The 26,846-nt window shown below is 43.6% G+C and overlaps 1 protein-coding gene across 2 annotated transcripts in view; it reads right to left on the reverse strand.

Annotated features, from left to right (window-relative positions):
- The window catches only part of CCNY (cyclin Y), a 124,008-nt gene that overhangs the window by 44,926 nt on the left and 52,236 nt on the right, over nucleotides 1-26,846 (reverse strand). Inside the window, exon 1 of one of the 2 annotated variants that reach the window (XM_069958938.1) lies at nucleotides 7,485-7,563. The exons of the other annotated variant lie outside the window; for it this stretch is intronic. The gene's annotated coding sequence lies outside the window, so the exon portion shown is untranslated. Of the gene's footprint in view, nucleotides 1-7,484; nucleotides 7,564-26,846 lie in introns of those variants that run through there. 2 annotated transcript variants of the gene reach the window in all.

Below are 26,846 nucleotides of genomic sequence, written 5' to 3' on the forward strand. Positions count from 1 at the left end.
TTCTATTGAATTGTTTCGTTGGGATTGTATTCCTTTCCTCGTGCACCCCCTGAACCACGTGGAGTGCTGCTCTGAACTTTTCCGTTTGATAATCAAGTCTGATATGGGGAATTAGGGATTTTACGTTAGAGTTGCAGGATAGACACATAGGTAAAAATGGACCAAATTAGAAACCGTATATCAAAAGGGAGTAAGCAGTATGATAAATGTGGCAGAACTTGCCAGGCATGTTACACCAAGAACCTCCAAACAGCTCTCTTGCTTTTGGAGGTGCTTTTGGCTTAGCTAGTAATCCCCAGTTATGTTTCAAGGCTTCTTAAAAGGGACTGAGCATTGACTTGCCAATAGGTGGCACCAGAGAGCAAGCTCTCTTCCTTTGCATATTTCTTTTCCAGTGGAGCATTGTATGGCCTACGACTCTACACACTTTTTGGCACTCTTTTTGAAGAGAAACCTTACCTCTACTATCCCTTGACATACTTATACACCACTATATTCCACAACAAATCTGACACGTTATTGCTCCTTGTAGCCACTCATCTTTTCCTAGACACGTCCCAAAACTCCAGAAAATATAATATATATAAACACAACCTAAAGCAGTGCATATGATTGACTCATATTTGGTGATGACGTCATCAATTTTGGCAGTTCTGCGACCCCTCATCCCACCACTGGGGGGTGCCCTAGTCATGGTGGCTGTTACAGCTTAGTACATCTCACAGTAAATACATCTGTATGTGGTTAGTGAGATGAATAATTCAGCACGTATTCCACCGCTCACATCCCTTTCATCTATTTACTTGACTGGACAGACGGCTTCATTGTTTGACAGTGTAGGTTTGAGATCTGTCCAAACACATTGTTTGCAGTTGTGTGAGCCGCCTGCAGATGAAAGATTACGGCACTTGTTTGTAATGCCCAAACACGGCCCTTCAATGTGGCTGGCAGTAACATATACAGACTCCTCTGCCAGTCGGATGCGGACGGCCACATCTAGATATATTAATATCTGCTAAACACACATATCTAATATACTGGGGGGCAATCCTGGACCTGTACTTAACCCACTGGTCACAGTAGCACATGTAAAAGACAGCGTATCATGGTGGGAGGGGATCCCATCTATAGTCATACATCAGAATGTGTCCATAATATGTCACAGTAATAAATGTCAGCATCAGGGTCTGGAAGGGTCTGCACCAAATGTTTCACTATCTTGTACTGATCGTAAAGCTCTCGATAGTACATTCATACCAGAGTGTGCCTGCCACAGACCCTACCCAATGTTCCCTTTGTAGATAGTGAGCGGGATGGTTATTCACCTGGTGTCTAATCCATCTAAAATGGAAAATCCTGGTGGCCTAGGGTTGTGACAGGGCCTATGTCTGAACCCCTAGGGGTCAAGGGCTCTAACAGATTCAATGTCGGACCCCCTGGTGGTCTAGGGCAGTAACTGATTCAATGTCGGACCCCCTGGTGGTCTAGGGCAGTGACAGGTCTAATATTGGAACCCCTGATGGTCTAGGGAAAATGTAAAAATATAATACTTAAGCGAAACACAGCCTACAGAAGGGTGTAATTTTAAATACCTGGTGGTCTGGGGTAGTATAGAGGGTAATGCTTCACACGTGCGGGCCAGACTTGAACCACACATGCAGTGTTTTTAAGCTAAAGTTATAAGTAGATCTCAAGACCTACCTAATGAGTATGGCAGTGTTCTGACTTACGGACACTGAACACTTACGGCCAGGTTTCCCCGCAGATTATCGGTGACACGTCCGCAGCTTTCTTGTGCCCTGTTCATGTACCATATACCACTGGCGTCTAATAATGCATTCAGGCTTGTATGACGTTAGTCATGGTAGGACCATGTCCTGTTACCCATCTCCATGGATTATAATTTTGCTTTTCCCCATACAGCAGGCTAAAGCCATATAGTGACTCTGGCCACTGCACAGATCATGCGGCTAAAGGTCGTCATGTGGCGCTGCAGTGCGTTACAATGGATTTCTTTGGATTCAGGATGGAGTTCTTATAAATGGAAGGTCAAGGCCACTGGTAGGTTACAAAGAAGCATTTTCTCATCCATTGCCTGATCCTTGGCCCTTTAACCCAGATCTGGAGTGCACATTCACCCCATGTCAAATGCCCTGAAAAAGTCAGGACACTGCAATACCCATTAGGTGGTACCCTGGTCCTATGAACAGGCTGCATGGATGTATTATATGTATGGGCATTAAACATGCAATTTTTGAGTTACAACTTGCTGCGGATTCCGTGTACGCTCCCGATAAAACATCGGGCCGTCCCATAAGTTCCATTCTATGGTCAGGCAGATTCCAGCGTCCGCCCAAAGAATTGACACGTCAATTCTTTTTTGGGCTTCTGCCTCAATAGAATGGAACCTATGGGATGGGCAGATCTGGAAGATGAGCAGAAAGCGCGTTGGGGGGGGGGGGGATGGGGGGCGAGCGCACAGAATCCTCCGGAGGTTATCCGCGCAGATTCCGTAGTTTGACCGTGTCCTTAGAGGGTCATGATCAACCTGTGTAACTGGACACATGTATGGATGCTTAGACAGCCCTTATACCAGCGTCCACATGTAGCAGTGTGCAGTCAGCGTTAGTAGCACAGCCCTCCTCATAGTCAGCATCTCTGAGAGGGACAGTATGCGAAGCCACACAGGCCCCAGCCCTTCCTCCTCCCCTATAAAATGCAGCATGTGGTGTGGGTGGAGGCCGTCCTCCGTGCAGGAAGAGGATGCTCACTATTACATGGAGAGGTCGCTCCTCCAAGCAGAGCCCAGGCTGCACCCTGCACAGGAGGGAGACGTGGTCACATTACAAGGGGATGGAGGGGAAGCTACGAGGTGATATTGCACAGCATTGTGACAGGCGAGAATGGAAAGTTACACATAAAAGGGCTGAGAGGCTAATGTGCCAGACAGGCTGCGGAGATGCTTTTGTTTGCATACAATGTGATGAGATGGATTCTGTTTGAAAGCAGAATGTAAGACCAGGGCGGCTCTTGTATCTATGGTGGTGGATGGACAACATTTGTTTTGGCGATAACACGTTGGAGGTCGTGACATTGGGTATGACGTGTATAAGGACACTGATATTTCATACATTTATTGCAGCTATATTATATGACAGACACCAAGGCATAAATGTGTGCTATTCTTTATTATACCTAGGGTTAGTGTTTGGACAGATAGACATGACCTGTGGTCAGTCCTAAAAAAAAAGTTGTTAAAATATATTTTATAGCCTTGGGTGCCCTGATGCCAGTGCTGTTTTTATTTTGTTGTTACGCCCTCTCGTTCCCAAGATATACACTCACCGGCCACTTTATTAGGTACACCTGTCCAACTGCACGTTACCACTTAATTTCTAATCAGCCAATCACATGGCGGCAACTCAGTGCATTTAGGCATGTAGGCATGGTCAAGACAATCTCCTGCAGTTCAAACCGAGCATCAGTATGGGGCAGAAAGGGGATTTGAGTGCCTTTGAACGTGGCATGGTTGTTGGTGCCAGAAGGGCTGGTCTGAGTATTTCAGAAACTGCTGATCTACTGGGATTTTCACGCACAACCATCTCTAGGGTTTACAGAGAATGGTCCGAAAAAGAAAAAACATCCAGTGAGCGGCAGTTCTGTGGGCGGAACTGCCTTGTTGATGCCAGAGGTCAGAGGAGAATGGGCAGACTGGTTCGAGCTGATAGAAAGGCAACAATGACTCAAATAGCTAACCGTTACAACCAAGGTAGGCAGAAGAGCATCTCTGAACGCACAGTACGTCCAACTTTGAGACAGATGGGCTACAGCAGCAGAAGACCACCCGTTACTAGCATGGTGTACCTAATAAAGTGGCCGGTAAGTGTAGGTATGTTACTATTTGATTGACTTTTCACTGAAAAGTCGGGTGGGCGGGACATTATTGGAAAGTAGCATGACAATACAAAACTCGGGGTGGGTGTTTAAGAGCTCCATACGCCTCCCAATGTTATTTATAACCCCCACAGCCTCATATTTACACACACACATCTCTCCTCTTGAGCCTTGCATTCACATCCCATTTTGCATTGAAAGGGATATTCCAGGGATATATATATATATAAGGGATATATATATATATATATATATATATATATATATATATATATATATATAATGCTGTTGAGGCAATACAGGAAAAAAGTGACATACATAGGACAGATGCCCTGCAGCTCCTATTCGGCTCCGACCGGTCCCTCAATCTTCTGTCTCCTTCCTGCTTTTAAGACAGGACCTGCAAGCTCAGCCAATCACTGGTCATAGCAGTGACCCACCTCAGCCACAGATTGGCTGAGCAGGCAGGTCCTGCATCGAGTGCTCATATCAGAAAGAGGAAGAAGATGAAGAAGATTGGAAGACCAGGTCAAGCTGAATGGAAGCTGTGGGGGCCAAGAGCTAGGCAAGTATGGCTTTTTCTTTTCTGTTGCTTTTTTTCCACCTCCTAGGAGCATATTTTCTATTACAGACCCCTGGAATACCCCTTTAAGTTCCCACTTAAGTTCCTATTCTAGACACAGGTAGCAAGGAGCTACAGGGGATGGAAATGCTGAGCACTTGAGGCTAACAGCCACACCTTGTGGGCACTTCAGACTAATCCCTCCACCATGCGGGCACTTCAGACTAATCTCTCCACCGTGCGGGCACTTCAGACTAATCTCTCCACCCTGCGGGCACTTCAGACTAATCTCTCCACCATGCGGGCACTTCAGACTAATCTCTCCACCGTGCGGGCACTTCAGACTAATCTCTCCACCCTGCGGGCACTTCAGACTAATCTCTCCACCCTGCGGGCACTTCAGACTAATCTCTCCACCCTGCGGGCACTTCAGACTAATCTCTCCACCCTGTGGGCACTTCAGACTAATCTCTCCACCATGCGGGCACTTCAGACTAATCTCTCCACCGTGCGGGCACTTCAGACTAATCTCTCCACCCTGCGGGCACTTCAGACTAATCTCTCCACCCTGCGGGCACTTCAGACTAATCTCTCCACCCTGCGGGCACTTCAGACTAATCTCTCCACCCTGTGGGCACTTCAGACTAATCTCTCCACCCTGTGGGCACTTCAGACTAATCTCTCCACCCGGTGGGCACCTCAGACTAATCTCTCCACCCTGTGGGCACCTCAGACTAATCTCTCCACCCTGCGGGCACCTCAGACTAATCTCTCCACCCTGTGGGCACCTCAGACTAATCTCTCCACCCTGTGAGCACTTCAGACTAATCTCTCCACCCTGTGAGCACTTCAGACTAATCTCTCCACCCTGTGGGCACTTCAGACTAATCTCTCCACCCTGTGGGCACTTGCTGCTCATTTTCATTCATAAAAATGCTAACGGCTTTGCACACAAGCAAAAGTTCCCAAATCTAAAAGGTTGTTTCAATCCCTAGCTGGCACCGTTATTAGATACACTGACAGGTTCACATTAAAAGAAGCCTATTATTCCTACAAACTTCTCATACCTCATAGTGACATGGAAGACGTTTTGAACGTGGGGGGTCTAGATGTTGAGAACTAGAGATGAGTGAACCTTGAGCATGATCAGTTTCATCCGAATGCTCTGCATTTGATCACCGGTTTCTAAATAAGTAAGATGCAGCCCTAAGGCTGCCTAGAAAACATGGTTGTACTTATAGACCGTATCCATGTTTTCCAGGTTTCCCTAGGGCTGCATCCAACTTCTCCAGCCATTGGTAATCAAATCCAGAGTGTTCAGGTTCGGATGAAATCCAAGCATTTTCGAGATTCGCTCATGTCTAATCACTATAAAATGGGAAAGGTTTATAAAAATGATGTCATTCATTCCTCAGAGAACCCAATATTGGCCTTCATTTCCTTCACGAAAATGCTGTGTGTACTTTACCCAAAAGTCTTTGGGAACTCTTGAAAATATTGAAAGAACAATTGCAAGAACTTTAAATCCTTATCAAATTGCTGGGTTGTGAACTAGGTAACAAACATAGTCGTTGTCAGTCAACTCATAGTATTTGGTGTCTGTGCTTTATATCCTGAAACAATGGCATAATACTAGAATTACTTCAACCAAGTGTATGAAAATGTTGCATCTGGGATATAAATAAATCATAAATCCTTGTAATAAACTATTAAAATACAGTGGTGCCTTGGATTACGAGCATAATTCGTTCCGGGACCGTGCTTGTAATACAAATCCGCTTTTAAACCAAAGCAAATTTTCCCATAAGAAATCATAGAAATGCAGACAATTTGTTCCACACCCCAAAAATAATGATTTATTATTCTGAATAACATGTAAAACAGATGAAACAAACATTCAGAAACAGCAGAATATGTGATATTATAAGTTACTGTACAGTAATGGAGAGGATGGGAAACACAAGGGCGGACAGAGACTGCAGGGAGCAGGAAGGAATGAGCAGGACAGATGTGGGCACATACATGCAGCGCTCTCTGTCCGGGGCCTGTCCCCAGCCTGAAGTGGATCTGCTATGATTTGGAAGGTGAGGGAGACCTGGGTCAGAGTACAGTGCTGTAGACCCCGCTATGCAGACCATGCCCCTCCTCCACTCGCACTCCCACCCAGTACAGGGAGCTCTTATACCAAAGCAATGCTCTTAAACCAAGTCACAATTTTGAAAAACTGTGAGCTCTTAAACCAAAACGCTCATAAACCAAGTTACTCTTAAACCAAGGTACCACTGTATTTATTGTAACTTCAAGTTTTCATTTATTTCATTAGGTATAAATATGAGAGAGAATGCAGAGGTGCACTAGTCATCACAATGCATGCATACTATGAGATGAGCGAACCTCAAGGCTTGTCCGAACCCGAGCTCTGAAGAAGATGAATTCAGCCCTAGGAAGCCCTGGAAAATGTTAATACAGCCTATGGCCTATAGCTGCATCCATGTATTCCAGGCAGTCTTAGGGCTGCATCCAACTTCCTCCACCAGTTATAAAATGACAAGAGTTTGGGTTCAGACGTACACAAATGAGCTCAATGTTCGCTCACCTCTAATGCATACGTATGCGCTCATGTTGCTGTATACAAAGCAAAAAGATGGAGCCCTGATCTTTCTGGTTTTACCAGGCAAACAAGAAATGTCAACCAAACACTCTGAGCAAGCAGCCCCTGGGTGAAAGTCATTATGCTTGTTTATGCCTGCCTCGGGCCAACTCAGAGTCGCTTCAAGACAGAACGATTGAGGTGAAGATACACAACTAACGTTAAGGACTCGTCCAGAACACACAAAACTCACCATTAACTCACATAGTTGAGCAGAAATAATTGTCACTTTCTTTAGCAATAGATTAGGGTTTGTTCACACACTGAGGTTTTTAACCGTAATGATAAAAGAGACCATGTCATCAGGTTTATGCTGTCCTATCTCAGGGTAGCATACGCTAGTGACAGAGAAGCTGAACAGAATGATGTATCACTTACATTGTTCTGTGCAGCTGATTCAGAGATATCCTCCTGAATAACATGGACAATAAGTAGTCCTCTCCATTATTTGCATGAGCCCGTTAGTCCTGGATATTCATGAGAAGCAGAAAACTCTGCCCATCAGCTGCTGATTGGCAGTTATTTATCCATGCTGTGTATAGGCAATCAACTGTCAATCAGCAGCGTGAGGGCGGGGAAGGGGTGTGGCAAGAATCCTATTTTCCTCCATATTAGGAGAACAGCTGAACAGAATGATGTAAGTGATACACCCATCTGTTCAGCATTGATATCATGGTTTGTGCTACCCTCATTTAAAGCAGAATAAACCTAGATTCCCTTTAAATACAAAGCCAGGAATGGATTCAAGAAGAGGAGAAGTCTCAGTCTTCACTTTGCCCGGATACATTCCTAAAAATAGGTTTTCAAGGAGAACTGCATCAGTACCACTTAAAGAAAATATATCACATTATAGTGAAACACGCTCATTTTCTAATTAGTTTATTTTGAGATTGTATATGTATTTTATTTAGCTGATGATTATGAGGCAACCATCTGCTACAGTAGCTGCACAGATTTGCAATATGCAACTGGACATATGAAAACTAAGAGAACAATTTCTATGGGAGAGGAGTACGGACATGCAGGGGCTGAGCTGATACACTGTTAGGCTGGATTCACACCACGTATATTTCAGTCAGTATTGTGGTCCTCATATTGCAACCAAAACCAGGAGTGGATTAAAAACACAGAAAGGATCTGTTCACACAATGTTGAAATTAAGTGGATGGCCGCCATTTAATGGCAAATATTTGCTGTTATTTTAGAACAACGGCCGTTATATTGAAATAATTGCAGTTATTTACTGTTATATGGCGGCCATCCACTCAATTTCACCATTATGTGGAGAGAGCCTTTCTGTGTTTTTAATCCACTCCTGGTTTTGGTTGCAATACTGACTGAAATATACGTAGTGTGAACGCAGCCTTGTCCTCAGTTTGTGTGTGGCATTCCAGCTCAGTTGAACTTGAATTTATTTGCAGAAATCAATAGTACAGGCAATTTTAAGAAACTTTGTAATTGGGTTTATTAGCCGAAAAATGCATTTTTATCATGAAAAAGCAGTTTGAAGCTCTCCCCCATCTTTATAGTTCCCTATGGAGAGGGGAGGGGTGGAGGGAGATGAGGCACCAAAACCGGACAAAAAAAGAGTTAATTTACAGCTCTCTCCTTTGACATCAGCACTGACCTCACTGACCTCTGAATAGGGGCTTTCACAAGGTCCCGCTGTTGTTCTCTGCTCTCTGCTGCTGACTAATCTCCCTCCCTCCCCCCCTCCCCTCTCCATAGAACAGACATGATGACTGATGTAAAACAGTATAGAATTCCTGGTAATTAGCAGTGAATGACAGAAAGGAGAGGAGGGGGGGGGGGGGCTGGAAGAAAGTCTTTTTAAAAGCAAATAATGGCATATTTGCCTAATAAACCCAATTACAAAGTTTTTTTTTAAATCGCCTGGACTATTGATTTCTGCAAAAACATTTTAACAACAATGACTCTAAGTATATAGAGCTGGGTTGTAATACCACACACAACCTGAGGACAGGTGTAGCACTGTTTTTATAAGAAAACACATCTTTTTCAAATTCTGTATAATCCCTCTAATGGTGGAGCTTCAACTGAGGTTTTAAAGGGGCACTCTAGCATTTAAAAATTTATCACTATCCATTAGCAGGGGGTCCAACCGCTAGTTCTTTCAAATCTTCCAAACGAGAACCCAAATCTTCTAGCTGAATGAAGCGGTGATGCACTTGTTTGTCATACTGCTCTATACTCTATGGAGCAGCTAGACATAGCTGAGCACTCTGTACTGTCCAATGGCTCAATAGAGAATAAAAATGACATCGGTGGACGTCAGCAGGACCCGGGAGCGGCGCTACAGAGGCACGAGGATGGGTGAGTTTACATTGCTAATATTTTTCCCGCACTCCCCTGCCTTCCTAGATGTTTGGATATGAGAGACTTCTCCTTTAAGCTGAAGGCATCATATTAGAGAGCAGATGGATATGTAAACTTGTGAGAAAAGCTCCAGGATAACCTGTCATTTATTTGTGGAAATGTCTGTTCATTCTCTGCTAAGGAGTCATGTGGGCGGTCCTGCTCAGTGATTGACAGCACTCTCAAACACATAGACAACTGTCAATCCCTGAGTAGGACCACCTTCTTGACTATTTACCCCATAAATGAGCAGATATTTCGACAAATTAACTATTTATCCTGGAACCTTTCCTATAAAATCATATATCAGTCTGCTCAGCTTTTGCTTTATAACATGGTGTCTGCAGATCAGACTGCATTTTCATGGTGACAGGTTCAGCTCGAATAGAAATGACAGAACCAGGTGGTTTCTTATGCATGAACCTCAGATTCTCCATGTATCCCACTCATTCACTGATAGAATGATACATCCTCCAAAGATTTACAGGCTGGAGAGGATACAAGGAATACAGAAGTGACAGCAAAACAACCAGTGATGAGTGACCAGTCAGCCATGGCAGCTGTCCAAGCAGCAGGAGGTAACTTCATATAAACTTCTGCAGGGCGTAGAAACCTGGAGAAGTGATCTTAAAGGAAAAGTATCGCCTATATATATATATTTTTTATTAGACCAGATACTAAGCCATCTTGCCTATGTAGTAGAAGTCCGGCCATTTTTAAAATCCGGCAGCCGGCAGGGGGGAATTTGGTAATAAGTAGGAACTTACCTACCTGGTGAGCGACAGGACCGACCTCGGGACCCCTGACAAAAGACATTTTCCCCCCAAATTATATGATGTCAGAACATCAAAAAGGCATGTCCTGGCTGATGGACTGGCCACTCAGCCAATCAGTGACCGGAGTCCCGTCCCAGTCACTGACTGGCTGAAAGCCCAGTCCATCAGTCGGTTCGTGATGTGTGCAGCGCTGCGAACCCGGAGCCATAGGGGGGCCCGAGGCTAGTCCCGCTGCTCAATGTAGACAAGGGGAGAGGTAAGTTCCTACTTGTTATCAAGTTCCCCCCTGATGGATTTTAAAAATGGCCAGACTTTTCTTTTAACAGCATATGGAGATATGCTTTACTGCAAGCCCCCAATAGACTAGGCCTGAACCTATTCAATGCAATGCAATTGTTTTTCTGGGCATGCTCTGTCCAACGGTCATTTCTCAGAGGAGAAAGCTGAGCTCTGAGCGTTAGCTATTGTGAAAATGATGGTGTTATCTATACACTAATGTCACGTTGTTTGTGCTAATAAGGAAGATCATCTGAAATATGGCAGCTGTCAGTGAGACACTGGAGTGGCACTACGATGCAGGATAGGTAAGTATGCTTTGTTTATTATGTTCCTGCACCCCCGCCTTCCTGTCGTTTTTCGTTTCATGGGAGTTCTCTTTTAATGTTGCAGTTTTACAGAATTATTTTATAGATAGTAAAATGGAAAAATAAAAAAACATCACCAAAAATGCTTTGAAATAACTTCAAACATAAAAAACTTTAAACAGTAGGTCATTTATAGTGAAACATTCCCTTTACGATAGCAAAAAGAGATGGTGGGTCATAAAGAAGGCCGGTCACTATGGGGGGGGGGGGCGCACCGGTATGGAGAAACAGATGGATTTCCAGTATTATGCAACATAATCATTGTATAATGCTTAGTCGTTCTATAAGCTGTTTCTCAAGCATTCAGCACTGGTGCGGTCATCAATGATATGTTAAAGGGGTATTCTGCTCAAATTAAACTTTTAATATGCTGCTGCCCTTGAGGAGAACATAACTAGAGATAAGCAAAGCGGGCTTCATTAAGGTTCGTACGAAGTAAACCAATGGCTTTTGAAATTGCTGCCAGCTTCATGGAGAAGGTAGATACATCCTGAGTACCGCCTGGAGAACATGGATACGGCCTATGGCGTATGGCTGTAGGCATATTTTCAAGGCGGTTTTTGGGATGTATCCACTTTTCCCAAGGAGCTGCTAGACAGCAAGATTCAAAAGCCGATGGTTCGGCTTCATATGAACCTTAATGAAGCCCGCTTCGCTCATCTCTAGTTATGTTCTCCCCAGAGGCAGCAACATATTGAAAGATTAATTTGAGAGGACTACCCCTTTAAACACACATGGTCTAAGTGGTGTCCACAAGGTGGTGGGTGGGTGGTCCTGCAATCTGTCTCTCTGCTATTATTATATAACTTTCTGATGGAGTATGACTGCTCGATCAGACTACACTGCCTTTGCTGTCTACATCCATGCAAACACACAAGTATACATTGGAGCTGCAGACAAAAAATTGTGAAGTTGCTTTACTTGTTTCCATATAACATGTTGTCGGCAGATACTAATTACTTATGTTCCACCGAAGAACAATGCTATTTTGAAAAATGTGGGGGCAAACATTTCTATTTCTCGCGTAAATATACTGGGTATTGGAGGCCATATCGTCATGTCCACTAAGTGAATGTAGATTGTTAGCCATGCTATTCTGAGAAATCTGAAGCTCTGAACTAGATGTATTCTACAAAGAAGCGGCAGACTATGCCATATAACAAGCAGGATCTCCTGATCTAGTGACTCACCGAAGGACAGGAACGACAATAACTGCCAGGATAAACCATGACAAATCGGTAATAATGGGGAAAAAAAAAACCACTGACTGACATACGAGGCTCCCACTGGGGACGGCGGTGACTCAGCAGCAACCCCCTACAAATAGGCTAACATTGCATGACTAAGGTACTAATGAGAGTTATGTTGTGCATGCTGCACAAACAAGCAATAACAACTTCAAAAGTAGGTTAATGGCGGCCTGGTGATGACCTCAATCACTAGCTGTAAGTAGCAAAAGCAACCATAAAATTAAATTTTTGTTTGATATATTTCAGAACTCATGGGCCCTGTTGAGTCCAGTCCCATTAAATTGACATAACCAAGGATCAAATGATAACCTTCTGGTGGTTTGGTCTAAAGGTCCCCATACACTTTAATCAAAAGTTGGCCAAACCCATTGACTTGGGTAGGATCGGTTGGCTGACTAAAGTTTTCCAACTCTCTTTGGTGGTGGGAATGTTGGATTTCAGTTGCCCAATCCTCTCCCTGTTCAGAACACACAAACATTTAGCCAGATGAGATATCTTTCGGCCCAACGAACATTCGACCAACAGTTATGGAAGGTTTAAGGGGGCGAAAACTAATATGACTCCTTTACTGTCTATGTAGATATGCCCCTTCTCACAAAACATTAAAGTATTAGATGTGGATGGGAAAGTCTCTGCAGGGTTGACTGAGTTGATTATGTGGAAGGCAATGACCTGTTGTAGCTTGGTGATCATGGGACATATGTAAACGAGGGACTATAAATAGTCTTGTGATCTCCCGTAAGATGCTGCTTGTCACGTTGATGTATATGATTTGCTCTTGTCATTGAGGACACATGTTTACATATTGACAAAGAAAGAATCTGAAAACGCCTTTTCCTGCCATTCTTGTCTGGTCAGAGTCAGGAAGAACATTGTAAGCCTTGTAGTGCCAATGAGGCCATATCCACTTAGTAGAGGAAACGTACAGTATGCTTATTCTCCAATACTATTCTAAACATGTAGAGTCATACTTGGTGGTATGGACGATTAATGCTGGTGAGAAAATAGAACGTACTAGGGACAAACAGAAGTAGCATCACCGATTATAATACAACTAATAGTGGGACATGGACCAGATACTGCAGCCATCAAGAATAGTGTTAAACGGAGTGGCTGAACTGTTTGGGTTCAGCAACGTTCTCAGAACCTGAACTCTCTGGGGTACTGGAAAACATGGATACAGCCATAGACTGTTTTCCATGGATTCCCTATGGCAACATCTAACTTCTCCAGACTGCAGGAGGCAAATGATGAGCATTTGGGTTCGGAGAACATTGCCAAACCTGAACAGTTCGGCAACTCTGCTTAACACTAATCAAAAATCTTTATTTAGTTATTTTTGGACTGTCTAGCGTATGCTATAACATATGATAAGTAACTAAAAGAGGTTATCTTGGTAATAAAAAAAATTTTTCTAAACGATCCCCCTCCTAATTCCACCCTAAATCTAATATACATGTATAACCTATCTTGCACCCTTTCCCTGTTTTTTTCTCATACTGACCCCTCTGGATGTCTAAAATCATCTTCTCTGAGTCCACTCTGACAACAGGCTGCTCCCCCTCTTCCCCCTCAGTTTATAGACACAGGATATGTGATATAACGTGCATAGAATTGGGGGGGACATGTCTGCCTCCCCCAGGTGTCACAACTGTATATTAAGTAGTGCAAGCTCAGAACTATTTACTACAGCTGAGCCGCAATATCAGCCACAAGACCACATGAAGCAGAGATTCTGGAAGAATTCTGGAAGCCACATTCTTCCAATAATGTAAAAGCCCCTTAAGCAACACAGCAATGCTTGTCACATATAAGTCTACCCAGGTTTATAGAAATGGTAGTGTAAGCGGCCTGAAGGAAGCCACAACTCTCACCAGCCCCATAGCAACACTGTATTTTGTCACTTGCTAAACCACATGTTTACACTGTATATAAGCATAGCAGGCCGAGTATGACCAATTTAATTAAAATAATCATGTTTCCCGGCAGCGAAACAATAGGTAAAAATTGCAGCATGATTTATGCGAGCATGACCGAGAGGATTCAAACTATTAAAGTGCTTTATGTATTGTGATTCAGTCTGAACACGACTCTGAAGTTCACCTGTCAGTAAGATTTATGATGTCATTCTGCACCGTGCAATTAAGGGGAAAAAAATCCATGATGAACTCATTCACCCAGGATCCATGCAGACTACAGGTGAGCTGCGAGGCAGTCAATGCACAGGGTTTAATAGTAACATTTTTTATAGCCTCTCGTATCGATCAGTGCCGGCAGGACTTGTGGTCTTTAATAGCGTTTGCCTAGGAGAAAGTATAGCATGCACATTGCAGGCACGTTGGACTACTAAAAGATTTGTAAACCTAAGAAAAGCAAAGGGATTCTCCAGGTCCTAATGGCCAGGATTGCACAAAGTTTTATGATTTTTTTGGTTGCAAAGGTGCCTGCTACTGCAACTCTCTTCAGTTCAGTCCCATTCAAGGGTATGGAGTTGAGCTGCAATACCAGGAATAGTCACTACCAGGTGTACAGAGCTGTGACACATAAACCGTGAGGAAGCCAAAGTATTCTGGCCTCTTCAATCAGCTGACTGTGGAGGGTGCTGGGTGTTTGACTCACGTTGATCTAATATTAATCAATATTAAAGTCCTGAAAAACCCTTTAAGTGTAGGTTATAACAAGAGCTGGTGATATAATTTACATATATGTACTATATATACATGTATATATAGTAAATTTCTTAAAATCCAGCACCCTTGGGATCACGGTTTTGCTGGACTACTAGGAAAAAAAACTCCTAGGAACTTGAATTATCTGGAAATTCATTTATGGAGAAGTCCGGGCTCAGACTTCTTTTTTTCAAAAGAGTCGGGGAGAAAGTAGCTGAACATAACATGTACTTACCTGCCCAGCTCTAGCACTGCCTTCCGCTGTCCTCCACTCTGACTGCCGGTTCCCTGGATGCTTCTAGGTCTGAATGGGGACATAGGATGTGATGTGTCAGCCCCCCTCAGCCAGTCAGCGGCTGTTTAATTAGGGTCCAGGCTGAAGGCTGTACAAAATTAATTAAAATACTCACCCTCCTCTGTTCCCCTGCAGCTGCCATGCCTATGGTTTAAGTTTTTTTTTTTGTTTCCAGCCATCCCGATCCCAAAGCACCTGTCCCACCTGCACCACTGACCAGGCGACAGGTCCTGTGGGGATGAGAGCGCACACAACCTGGAAAAAGTGGAGACAGGAAGTGCCTGCACCACAGCTGCAGGTGAATAGAAGAGGTGAGTATAGTATGTTTGTTTGTTTTTTACACAACCCTAGGCCCGAAAGCAAATTTTTGTTTTGCCCACTTAAGATAAAAAAAAAAAAAAATATATATATATATATATATATATATATATATATATATATATATAATATATATATATTTATATTAATGTAGTATTACTCTTTAGTCCCCATGCAGGGGTCTACATTAACTACTATAGGCCTCGCATGGGAGGTTTGTAGTGATTAATATCATACAATACAGAAAGTAGAGTCCAACAGTTCTTATTGTTCCAATTTACAGTAGTCAGTTAATGCACGCTAGAAGGTCCACAGTCCAAAGCGGTGGGCAAATGAAATGGAAAAAAAAACGTTTCAACTTACCATGAGTATATGATATACTATACTTGAGAACGACTCACAGCGAGTTGAAACATATTTTTTATGCTTGGACTTTCAAAAAAAATTTGAAGAACTCTATATCTATATGCGACTCCCTATTTTCTAATATCATACAATGACTGGCTGGAGCCTTCCCCCTCTCCAATTTTAAGATGGTCAAAAACAAAAAAAGTTGTGAAGCCCCACCCCTTTATAAAGCTCCACCCCTTTGTCAAGCCCACCCCCTTTGTTAAGCTCCACCCCAGGTCGATCACCGACCAGAGACAGAACAGATCCAGAGATGAAACTTTATATACCCTGCAGGATTTCTACAAGAGTATTTGTTTCCTTGCAGAAAATGCTGATATACTGAATATATATAAAAGAAGATTCAGCTGTGAATGGTAAAGTAGGCAGCAATCACTATTCTGCACAATGTATCATTCCTTCCCTATTACAGATACTGTACATTCAGCATAATACATCTGGATTAATATGCTGAAAGAGGAAACCTTGTGCGCCCTTTAGACCGTCTAACTCTTATTTAGTAAAGGAGGCGCCTTTAATTGATCTCCACAAATGAAAATCCTGCTGACATTCAAATTATTGGGAAAATTTTAAAGAGAAATAATCAGCGGCTTCTGCAATTTTGCTGATTCTTGCCAAGATAATGATACGTTATAAAAATAGTTCAGGGCTCTGCTAGGAGCAGCTGCTGGAGAAGTACAGCCGCCATTCTTCTGAAGTACGAGCGATGAGACGCTCATAATCTCTTCACCTCCCATCACACATACAGGATAGAGATCACACTTTCCTGTGCAAGGAAGAAAGAGCCATCGCAGCAGAAACCTGAAGGGGACAAGTTATGGGGATAAGATCAAAGCAATTGTAGATATCATATAATTCCCAAGTATGGAAGGAAATTCATTCCATAAACAGAGTCTGGCTTCATCAGTGGAGGAAGGGTTACATTTGCACTGTGCACATACAGGAAGCTGTCAATTGGCAGCCAGTGGCAGCTCATGACTACTGGGAGTTCTTGCCCTGTACGGACGGACAGCCACCAGAAAAAAATAAGATAGCCCTAAGAAAAATATTTTATTAAAAAGTCTTCCAGTACTTATCAGCTGCTGTATGTCATGCAGGAAGTGGTGTATTCTTTCCAGTCTGACACAGTGCTCTCTGCTGCCACCTGCTGTCCATGTCAGGAACTGTCCAGAGCATTAGTAGCAAATCCTATCCTGCAATGGACAGTTCCTGTTATAGACAGAGGTGGCAGCAAAGAGCACTGTGACAGACTGGAAAGAATACACCACCTCCTGCAGGACATACAGCAGCTGATAAGTACTGGAAGGTTTGAGCTTCTAAACAGAAGCAATTTACAAATCTGTATAACTTTCTGGGTTGGCCACTTTATAGTAAAATTGTTCATTGTCCAGTATTTTAGTGTACTCACTGCACTTACAGCAGTTCCCTGTGTACCCCATAGAACCGTGGTGAGGAGCCTATGGCATGCATACCAGATGGGGCAATCAGAGCACTCTCTCTGGATGCAAGCGACATTGATTGTTCACTAATGCCCCTATTCCACGAGTCGTTTGGAGGAGCAAACGAGCGCTATTAGCGCTCGTTTGCTCCTCGTTCCCCGCTCGCTGCCGCCGCTATTCAACGCGGCGTCAGCGAGCGGGTGAGTGCGGGAGGGGCGGCGGGGAGCTGCTGGGGGGGCTGCCCGGGGGATCGCTGATCGTCCGGGCAGCCCATAGGATATAGCAGCGCCTGCTGCCGATGCTCCTATTCAATGGAGCGACGGCAGCAGATCGCTGCTATATCAGTCGCTTGTTTTTCAACATGTTGAAAAACAAGCGACTGCAACGATCAGCCGACATGAACGATGTCGGCTGATCGTTGCACTCTATTCCACGGGACGAATATCGTTCGTAGCGGCCGATATCGGCCGAATACGAACGATATTGCTCCTCTAAACGACCCGTGGAATAGAGCCTTAAGGGGGAATCTAGGACTGCTGTCCCAGATCCCCCCGCATGTGCTCCTTTCAGGTGTGTGTGCATTTGGACATACACCTGAAAACTGGAGGCCATCTTGGCTTACGCTGACGCAGATGCAATGATATCAGGGGAAGAAAGAGTTTCTCCGGCTGCTCTTTGAAGGAGTATAGGTATGTATGTTTTCCACCACATAACTAATGCCCCTATTCCACGAGTCGTTTGGAGGAGCAAACGAGCGCTATTAGCGCTCGTTTGCTCCTCGTTCCCCGCTCGCTGCCGCCGCTATTCAACGCGGCTGCAGCGAGCGGGTGAGTGCGGTAGGGGCGGCGGGGAGCTGCTGGGGGGGCTGCCCGTGGGATCGCTGATCGTCCGGGCAGCTCACAGGATATAGCAGCGCCTGCTGCCGATGCTCCTATTCAACGGAGCGACGGCAGCAGATCGCTGCTATATCAGTCGCTTGTTTTTCAACATGTTGAAAAACAAGCGACTGCAACGATCAGCCGACATGAACGATGTCGGCTGATCGTTGCACTCTATTCCACGGGACGAATATCGTTCGTAACGGCCGATATCGGCCGAATACGAACGATATTGCTTAAGGGCCTTAAGGAACGAGGTAAGTGGTGACACTTAGCATCACCGCTTACCTCTTGGGGCCACGCAGCACACAACAGTGCATAGAGCACTGCACTGTACAGCGGGGAAGCCTGCACTCCACTTCACCCCTTACTGCTACCACTCAACAGAAGTAGTTAAATAAAAAAAAATATGCATTTATATTAATGAAGTTATAATACAAAGTAATAAAAGCTTAATTAAAGCAATGTGTAACAAAGAATACAATTCTCTAAAGAATACCGCTTTAAGCAAAATGAAATCTGCTGCAAAAATTTTTTGTAAACTTTGCCTGTTTACTTGTTTCTGTCAAGGCTTTTGAATAATCTGTCATTCAAGAACTGACTGCAAGGACACAAGGAAAAGCAAAGCTACATAATGGTGCAAAACAATAAACTAAAATTTAGCAGTACTAACCCTCAACATATTTCTCACTCCCGTCTACAATAAACTATGTCAATTACAACTCTCTTAAAAGGGGTTTTTCGGGGACAAATTGATTTCTATAAATGAGTTCCGCTGCTGCAAATAAAACATACTCACCTGCCCTGATACCCTGCTATTCTGATGGTGCATGGACCATGGTACTCTACGCTTCTTCCCACTATGGTGACCGGCCTCTGCCAGTGATTGGATGAGCAGGCAATTACTCCATGGACAGGATATCATAGGAAACAGGAAAAAGTGGAGGGCACCAGGGAAGAGTGAGTGAGTGCTTGTTTTGTCTAAAATACTGACCAAACTGCTCAGCTGCAATTCTGTCTTTGGCCTCTAGGGCAAAGGCACCAGCTTTCAAAAATGTATAGAGCCATGGCGCATATACTTTACCTAATCCTTCCCCTACCTTTCTTAACCCATTTACATCTACACAAGTCAGCTTTGTTCACTAGTTGTTGCCTGAGCTTTTTTGGTTCTTTGGGGGGGGGGGGGGGGGATTTATGAAGAACGGCATACAAGTACGCCGGTGTTATATTAAGCCCCGCCCCATTTTTCGCGGCAGGATTCACTAAGAGGCATACGCCTCTTAGTGAATCCGTGGCCGGGCGCCCGAACCTGCACCCGGCGTACCAAATCTACACCTGCTTCCAGCAGGTGTAGATTTGCGTCATGATTTCCGCCTGCGAGCAGGCGTAAATCATGATAAATGAGGCCTCATCACGCCCCCCCCTAAGTGCCGCCAGCCCACCCATTGGACGAGCGGGGTGCACGGGAGGCGTACGCCAGGGAGAAGGGGCAAATCTGCACCTTCTTCCTGGCGTACCCCTCTGGTGTAAGCTTAGTAAATCCCCCCCTTCACGTTTCTAGTAGAGATGAGCGAAACATGCTTCGTTGTGATTCGTACAAAGCAGCTCGCTCAGCTTTTGAATCTCCATGTCTGATAGTGAAGACAACCTGAGAATTGCATGGAAAACATAGATACAGCCCAGACTTCGGGATTGAAAAGTCAAGCAGGCTTTGCTTATCTTTGCTGCCCTGATCCTAACATTACGTATTCTGACCCATTTCCTGTTTTCCAATTTTGTCTGACCTGACCCTATGCCGCCTGCCTCAACCATTTGCCTGTATTCTGCCTCATCTCTGACTCTCCTGTGTACAACTCCAACTGCAGAATATGTTTAACTGCCTGACCCATTGGTACCATGCACTGGTACCATTTGGTTTGCTGGACTGGCTGATGCCCCACTTGTGGAGCAACCTGACCCCCTTGCTGCAAAAGTCCTGCTTCTATATACAGGGTGACGAAGTACTCAGATTCTACTCCAAAGCCAAACCAGTTTGGGTCCACCATTGCCCATTACAAGCTAGCTCAACGAACAAAGCCTTGCCTGGTACAGCGTTATCCCCTTCTCAGATACCAGTAGGACTTGTTATTTTACAATTTCCCGCCTGTTACGAGTATATAAGGGTGCTCTCTTCTGAAACACTAAGTATATTTCAAATACTGTACATATCTCTCTTCATTTATACACTTTACATCCTATCTTGTCGGAGCCCTACATTGCATTTTATCAGTTTGCGGTTTACCATTAGCTTTTCTTATCTGCAGTGCGTTCAAGGAGTCTATCGTATTTCTGAGAATAGAGCAAAATTCCGCCTCTGAAAGAAAACCCAAAGAGAACCTACATTACTGATAAGTGAATGAAGCGATAACCAGATGAGGTCCCATATCAGAGTCAAAAAGCCATTTATAATATTCTTCATCACAGAGTCCACGTCTATCAAAGCCTAATGGATGGCAGGAGGTGTCTACCCTGAAAACACAATGATCCAGAGGCGGGAAAGCTAAATGACATTTCAATTAACGCGTCCTGCAGTTTGCTAATCTCTGTGCCGTTTTCCATTATGCCACGCCGGCTTGCGGCACCTCGGGAGGAATAATAAAACACTTATTTTGTGACTGATTATTGGAGGAAGCCAAAGAACATGAAGTTATGTCTATGAGTAATTTGGACTGATGGCGGCTAAGGAAATACTGAGCTCACATAGGTTTCTGATTGATTTTTACTAATTGTTCCAGGCTCCCTGCAATAAAGCCAGTGTATTCCAATCTATCGGCGCACTTCGCTGTCATTGTCTTCCCATCAGTCTTCCCGCACTGGAGGCTCAACAAGGCTATAAAGAAAAAAAAAAGGGATTATCCAGCACGATTCCCTACACAGCTCCTCCGAGTGCCAGACCAGCAAATAAAATACGGTCTGAGCTTCTCTTTTCTTCCTCTGATCGGCAAATTATACCTAAGACTTGGACGGCGAAGCTGCCAAGATCTAAAATAAATAAATACGTGGCACGCATAAAAGACGGCACCGGGGAACAAGAGCTCTCACACTGTGAACAAAGACCATTACGGTGTCCCTAACAACCAATTACGAGCCCGGCTTACGTTTGTCTGGAGAAGGGTAGAAAATAAAATCAGGCACCTAATGGGTTGCTACGGGTGACAACTTTCCGCTCATTTGTGCTGCATAGCCTTTCCCATTATTCTTGCACATTGCTGCAGTGTGAACAGAATACAGAACTGATTGACCCGGATACGAGTGAATTTATACAATATTGTTATATAGCCATATTTCCCGCCTTCCAGGGACCTGTAGGTTCCATTTTCCAGCCTAGAAGTCATCTGTAAATGCTCAGTAAAGTTCTTAGTTGCTAGAAAAATCCATCCAGAACACAAGAAGTGGGGGAAGCAGCTGCAGTTTGTCACTCAAAAAAAACGCATATGGCTGGCTTCACGAGGGTGCATTTTTGCATTCATAGTACGGCTTCGAGCCCCAGCCTGGCCGCAAGCTTATTGACCCAATTTGACAGCATTATTATACTCTATGGTACTGTCAGTAAGGGTCATCTGACCTACGGTTAAGCCAGGACTTGCACTAGTATTACAGATACAATAACGCTCCCTTACTATGCTCTAGAGATGAGCGCAACTGATGCATGCTCGAGCCCGATCATTTGGCATCTGAATAGTGATGGCTGAAAAAGTTGGAAACAGCCATTGAGAGTTCAGGAAAACATGGACACAGCCACCAGTATTCAAATGCTAAATGATTGGACTCGAGCGTGTTCGGGTTGTGCTCATTTCTAGTATGTTTTTGTGAAACCAACCACCCAATTGGTATTTAGGCAGAATTCACACAACGATTTGTGCCTCGAAGGCATGAATACTTTGGAAAAATGTAAAAATTATACACTAACGTATCCCAGCTTGGATTGACAAGGGCCCCATTCATATTAATGGCCCAAGCACAGTCGGCTCGCGACTACATTCTTGTCATTGTATGATGGTATCAGAGTTTTGTGCTTTTGGGGTTTTACTATTAAGCTCCATTCACTTCAATGGAACGGACTGGCAAAACTATACCCAAACTGGAGAAAAGCTGTTTCTGGAAGAAAGCTGCCATTTTTCAAAGCCTGGATAACCCCTTTTAATCTGTTCCATTCTGGTCCAAGTAACCCGTATGTTCACAAAGAGTGGCAATATGTGACAGCATATAATTGGAGAATAACGGGCATGGCATTAATCACTATATTTGGGTTAAAGGAGAACTCTGGGCCACATCTAAAAATCCAGTGTGTGCAGGGGGTGGGGGGAGCATAACAAAGAATCTATACTCACCCGTCCCTGTGCCCCTGCAGTGCCATGTCAAAAGCTCGCTAACCACCAGGCTCCAGTTCCTCCTACCTTCCTGCATCATTATGCCCCAGTAGGAAGCACCCACTGAGTATATATTTCTCAACCAGAATGTGCCGTTGTAGGAGCAGGAGCTAGAGGAGGCCAACAGACTACTGATGTAGCGATTGTGGGACACAGGGACAGGTAAGTATAGATTCTTTATTTAGTTCCCTCCTCCCGGAATTTTTAGGTGTGATGCCGTTTTTGTTTTTTTTTTGTTTTTTTTATTTAGATGGGAAATCCTCTACAAGAAGCAGTATAGACTTTTATTGTTTCCTAAAACCCAGGATTATAAGTCTTACATTTGCTAAGATATCTGAATGTAAAACAACAATGATCAATTCAATGATTCAGTAATCGCAAAAAAGGAATTCTGAAACCAACGACTAACTTAATACTCTTATAGAAAACTGCCTAACATTCTATTCTACAGTCGCCCATTCAAAGCATGATAAACCTTACAATTCAATAGTATTATAACCTGAATTTTAATTTCCTATTTTTCTCATATCCGTAAAATAGAATAACATATTTTTATAAAAGATTGTTCTCCGTGTTCCTTATTGAATAAGGAAAAGGCAGCGGGAATCTTTCTAATGAGACAAGTGCGGTTGGAGAGATTAATAATCTACTTTTATAAAGTAAAACCTTTGAAGGCACCTCAGGTCTTTTTACGCACAGAAATTCTTAAATCTGGATGAATTTCACCTCTAAATTTTTTTCCCCCCGAACAGAACGCAGGTTAAGAGAGGCGGCAGAGTAAAAGTGAGATCATACACTGCGCTGAGATATTCATATGCCGGCGTGAGGCGACGGGGGACGCATTGAACTAAAAATATTCAGCGCACACTAATTGGTAGAGAACATTGTCGTTTCCAACCTGCTTACATACAGTTCAGATATCAATACATACTTTATATAGCTCAATATCCAGTTGCTAAGAAAATACAATACATTTGCGGAATGTGTTTAACCAAGCGCCAGGGCCTATTCTAGATTTTCTGCTGCCTAAAGGCGGAAAACTGTAATGGCGCCCCTCGCCCTAATTGAAAAAGAAAATGTGCAAAGTGAACTGTATACTTCTATATAAAAATCCTGACTGCCTTGCATTTCCTATCTGTGTCCTGCATCAATTGCAGGTCACAGAGTCAATGGAACCAACAGAAAAGAATGCGAGTGTGCTGCTGAAGATAAACATTATGATTTATGGCCACTCCATGAAACATGCCGCCTCTCAGGGACTATTCAATCTGCTGCCTGAGGCAAGATACTCATCTCACCTCATGGCAGATGCAGTCTAGTGACAGATGTAGCTGCACAGAGGTCCCTGCAAGTAGGGGATCCCATAGCTATCAGATAAAATAGAAACATTACCTATTATCTGCTAGATCTAGAGTTAAAAATTACATAACAACAGAATACACCGTAAAAACAATGAAACGCAGGGATATAGACAAACGCTGTTGTAACAGTAGTTATCACAATAGACCACAGAATGAGAATAATGACAAACGGTATTTTGATAGAACAATGTAAAGTGTTTAGGAATGAAACATTGTTGTGACATCATCACACTAGAACACAAACGCTTCCATGACATCATCACAAAAGAGTACAAATTAGGATATCATGAGGCATTGTGACAATAAAGCCTTGAAGAAAAAAAAAAAAAAAAAACTATAGTGACATAATCAATATACAACACAGACTTGGAATAAAGGGGAAACCCTTTTGTGACATCATCAGAACAAGAATAAAGCCTAGGTTTATGTCATAAACTTTTTATGACATCATCACAATAGAACCCAGGCTATTGAGACGTTATCAATATGGAACACAGCATAGAAACACAGACAATTGTACTGTAACATTATAAGAGAACACAGAATAAACGTGAGGACACAGTATATAGCAATAAATAATGCACAATACCACACGTCTGCTGATGTCAGTCATTAATGCAGCCTATAAATGAAGGAGAACCGAGCTGTAAACTAAACTATATGGAGTGACACATGATAATAAAAAAGTCTGTATTATAGATCAGGGGTAGTGAGTAAATACTAATGGAGGATGGATGACATGACTGCCATTGTGGTGAGTAGTCAGGATTACGCAAAAGAATATTGTAGACCCCATAGCTGCTCCTGATATAGATTGCCACTGCATAAGTGATATAAAACATGCTATAAAACCACCGGGACAACAAAGTGAGCAATAAAGATTAAACAGCACTAATTGAAAAGGCTGTGCAGAATTATACAAACACAGTCCCACATTGCAACTCAGCTTGGTTAAAGTCAGTGAGGATGAGTAGCAATACCACACACAACCTGTGGACTGGTGTGGCGCTGTTTTTGGAAAAAGGCAGCCATGTTTGTCTAATCCTATGCAACTTATTTGCAAGCATCAAAGACATATAGGGAGATTTATCAAACTGGTGTAAAGTGAAACTGGCTCAGCTGCCCCTAGCAACCAATCAGATTCCACCTTTCATTCCTCACAGACACTTTGGAAAATAAAAGGTGGAATCTGATTGGTTGCTAGGGGCAACTGAGCCAGTTTCACTTTACACCATGTTTGATAAATCTCCTCCATAGTGTACCCATGATGACAAGCTGTCAATGAGTAAAAGACGCATGACACATATTATGTAGTAGAGATGAGCAAAACTCTGGCATTCTCGAGTCCAATGGCTGAAGAAGTTGGATGCAGTCCTAGGGAGTCCAGGAAAACATGGATGCAGCTATAGCATAGGCTATGTTCACACTACGTAAAAAACATGGCCGTATTTCATAACAACGGCCATATTTGCGCAAACAACGGCCGTTGTTATGAAATACGGCCAGGTTTTTTTTAACGTAGTGTGAACCCGGCCACAGGCTGTAATCATGTTTTCCTGGATTCCATAAGACAACCTCCTACTTCTTCAGCCACCGATAATCAAATGCCGCACGAGTGAACTCGAGCATGCTCCTCTTGTGCTCATCTCTAGTGATTAGGAAAAAATTGTAAACTTTTTTTTTTTTTGTTTAAGGATCAAAGGTCCTGTGTGTTTTTGGTCCTTTCTAAAAGGGTCTGTCTAATCAGAAACAATCCCTTTAAAAATGCAGCCACAAGGGGCGATAGCTATGTTTCCCATGCTGCCTAGTCTCCATAACTACCTATATGACGACAATTGTTTTCTTTCACATCGGTGAGTGACAGGGAACTACTAAACTTCCAGTAAGTTGAGAAATTCCAAAAATTTTTTACTTCCCATTCCCCTACCCTCAAATCATCTGATGCTTCTCCATGAAAGCAAAACTTTACAATTCTTTCAGGGGGGAAATGAAATACAAATTCTAACATTAAAGGCCAATAATCCCTAATGCTATAATGATAGGGGAGGGGGGTGAATTAAAGAGAAGTGTGGCGGGGGGAATCATGGCAGGGGGTGGGGGGAACATAATAAGGAAGGTATACTTACCTGTCCCGTTGGCTGCACAGCACCGCGACCAGCTCCTGGATGCTGCGGACAGTCTTCATATCTCCCCTCCTGCTACTTTCCAACCCTGCTGACGGATGCCGCAACGGGATGCTGATGGGGCACCGCTGCACTCACTGACTGGCTGAGTATACAAAGGGCCCTATTACACCAACAGATTTTGACCAATTTATCTGACAGATTTTTTATAACCAAAGCCAGGAATGGATTTGAAAAGAGGAGAAATCTCAGTCTTTTCTTTATGACCTGTTCTCAGTTTATAGCCTGTTCCTGGCTTTGACTTCAAAAATCTGTCAGATAAATTGGTTAGTGATCTGTGTGTGTGTAATAGGGCCCTAAATCCCACCCGGGTTGTGTGACGTATGTTTGACGTACCCTGAAGCCTGGAGAAAATGAAATCTGGCAGGGTACAGGAGCCCAGTATGCACAAGGTCTGGTAAGCATACTGTCTTTATTATGATGATTATTTATTAAATGATTGCCCCATACCCCCCACCCCCATGCGTGTCGGACTTCTCCTTTAACCTAAGCCTTATTCACACGTTCCGTGAAATTGTCTGTGGTCATGGATCTGCACCATGGACAATTTTAGGCCCCTATTGAAGTGAATGCGGCAAATCACATGATCTGTGCCGCGACCCACACTGCGAAAAAATAGGGCATGACGTAGTGCGGATGGCGACACTGATCATCCCCCCGCTGCCCGGCCGCAGAGATGACAGGAAAGCATGATGTGCTCTCCTGTCATCCCATCTACTACCCACCTACTCCCA

This window comes from Dendropsophus ebraccatus, chromosome 2 (assembly GCF_027789765.1).
Source record: "Dendropsophus ebraccatus isolate aDenEbr1 chromosome 2, aDenEbr1.pat, whole genome shotgun sequence".
NCBI classification, from domain to species: Eukaryota; Metazoa; Chordata; class Amphibia; order Anura; family Hylidae; genus Dendropsophus; species Dendropsophus ebraccatus.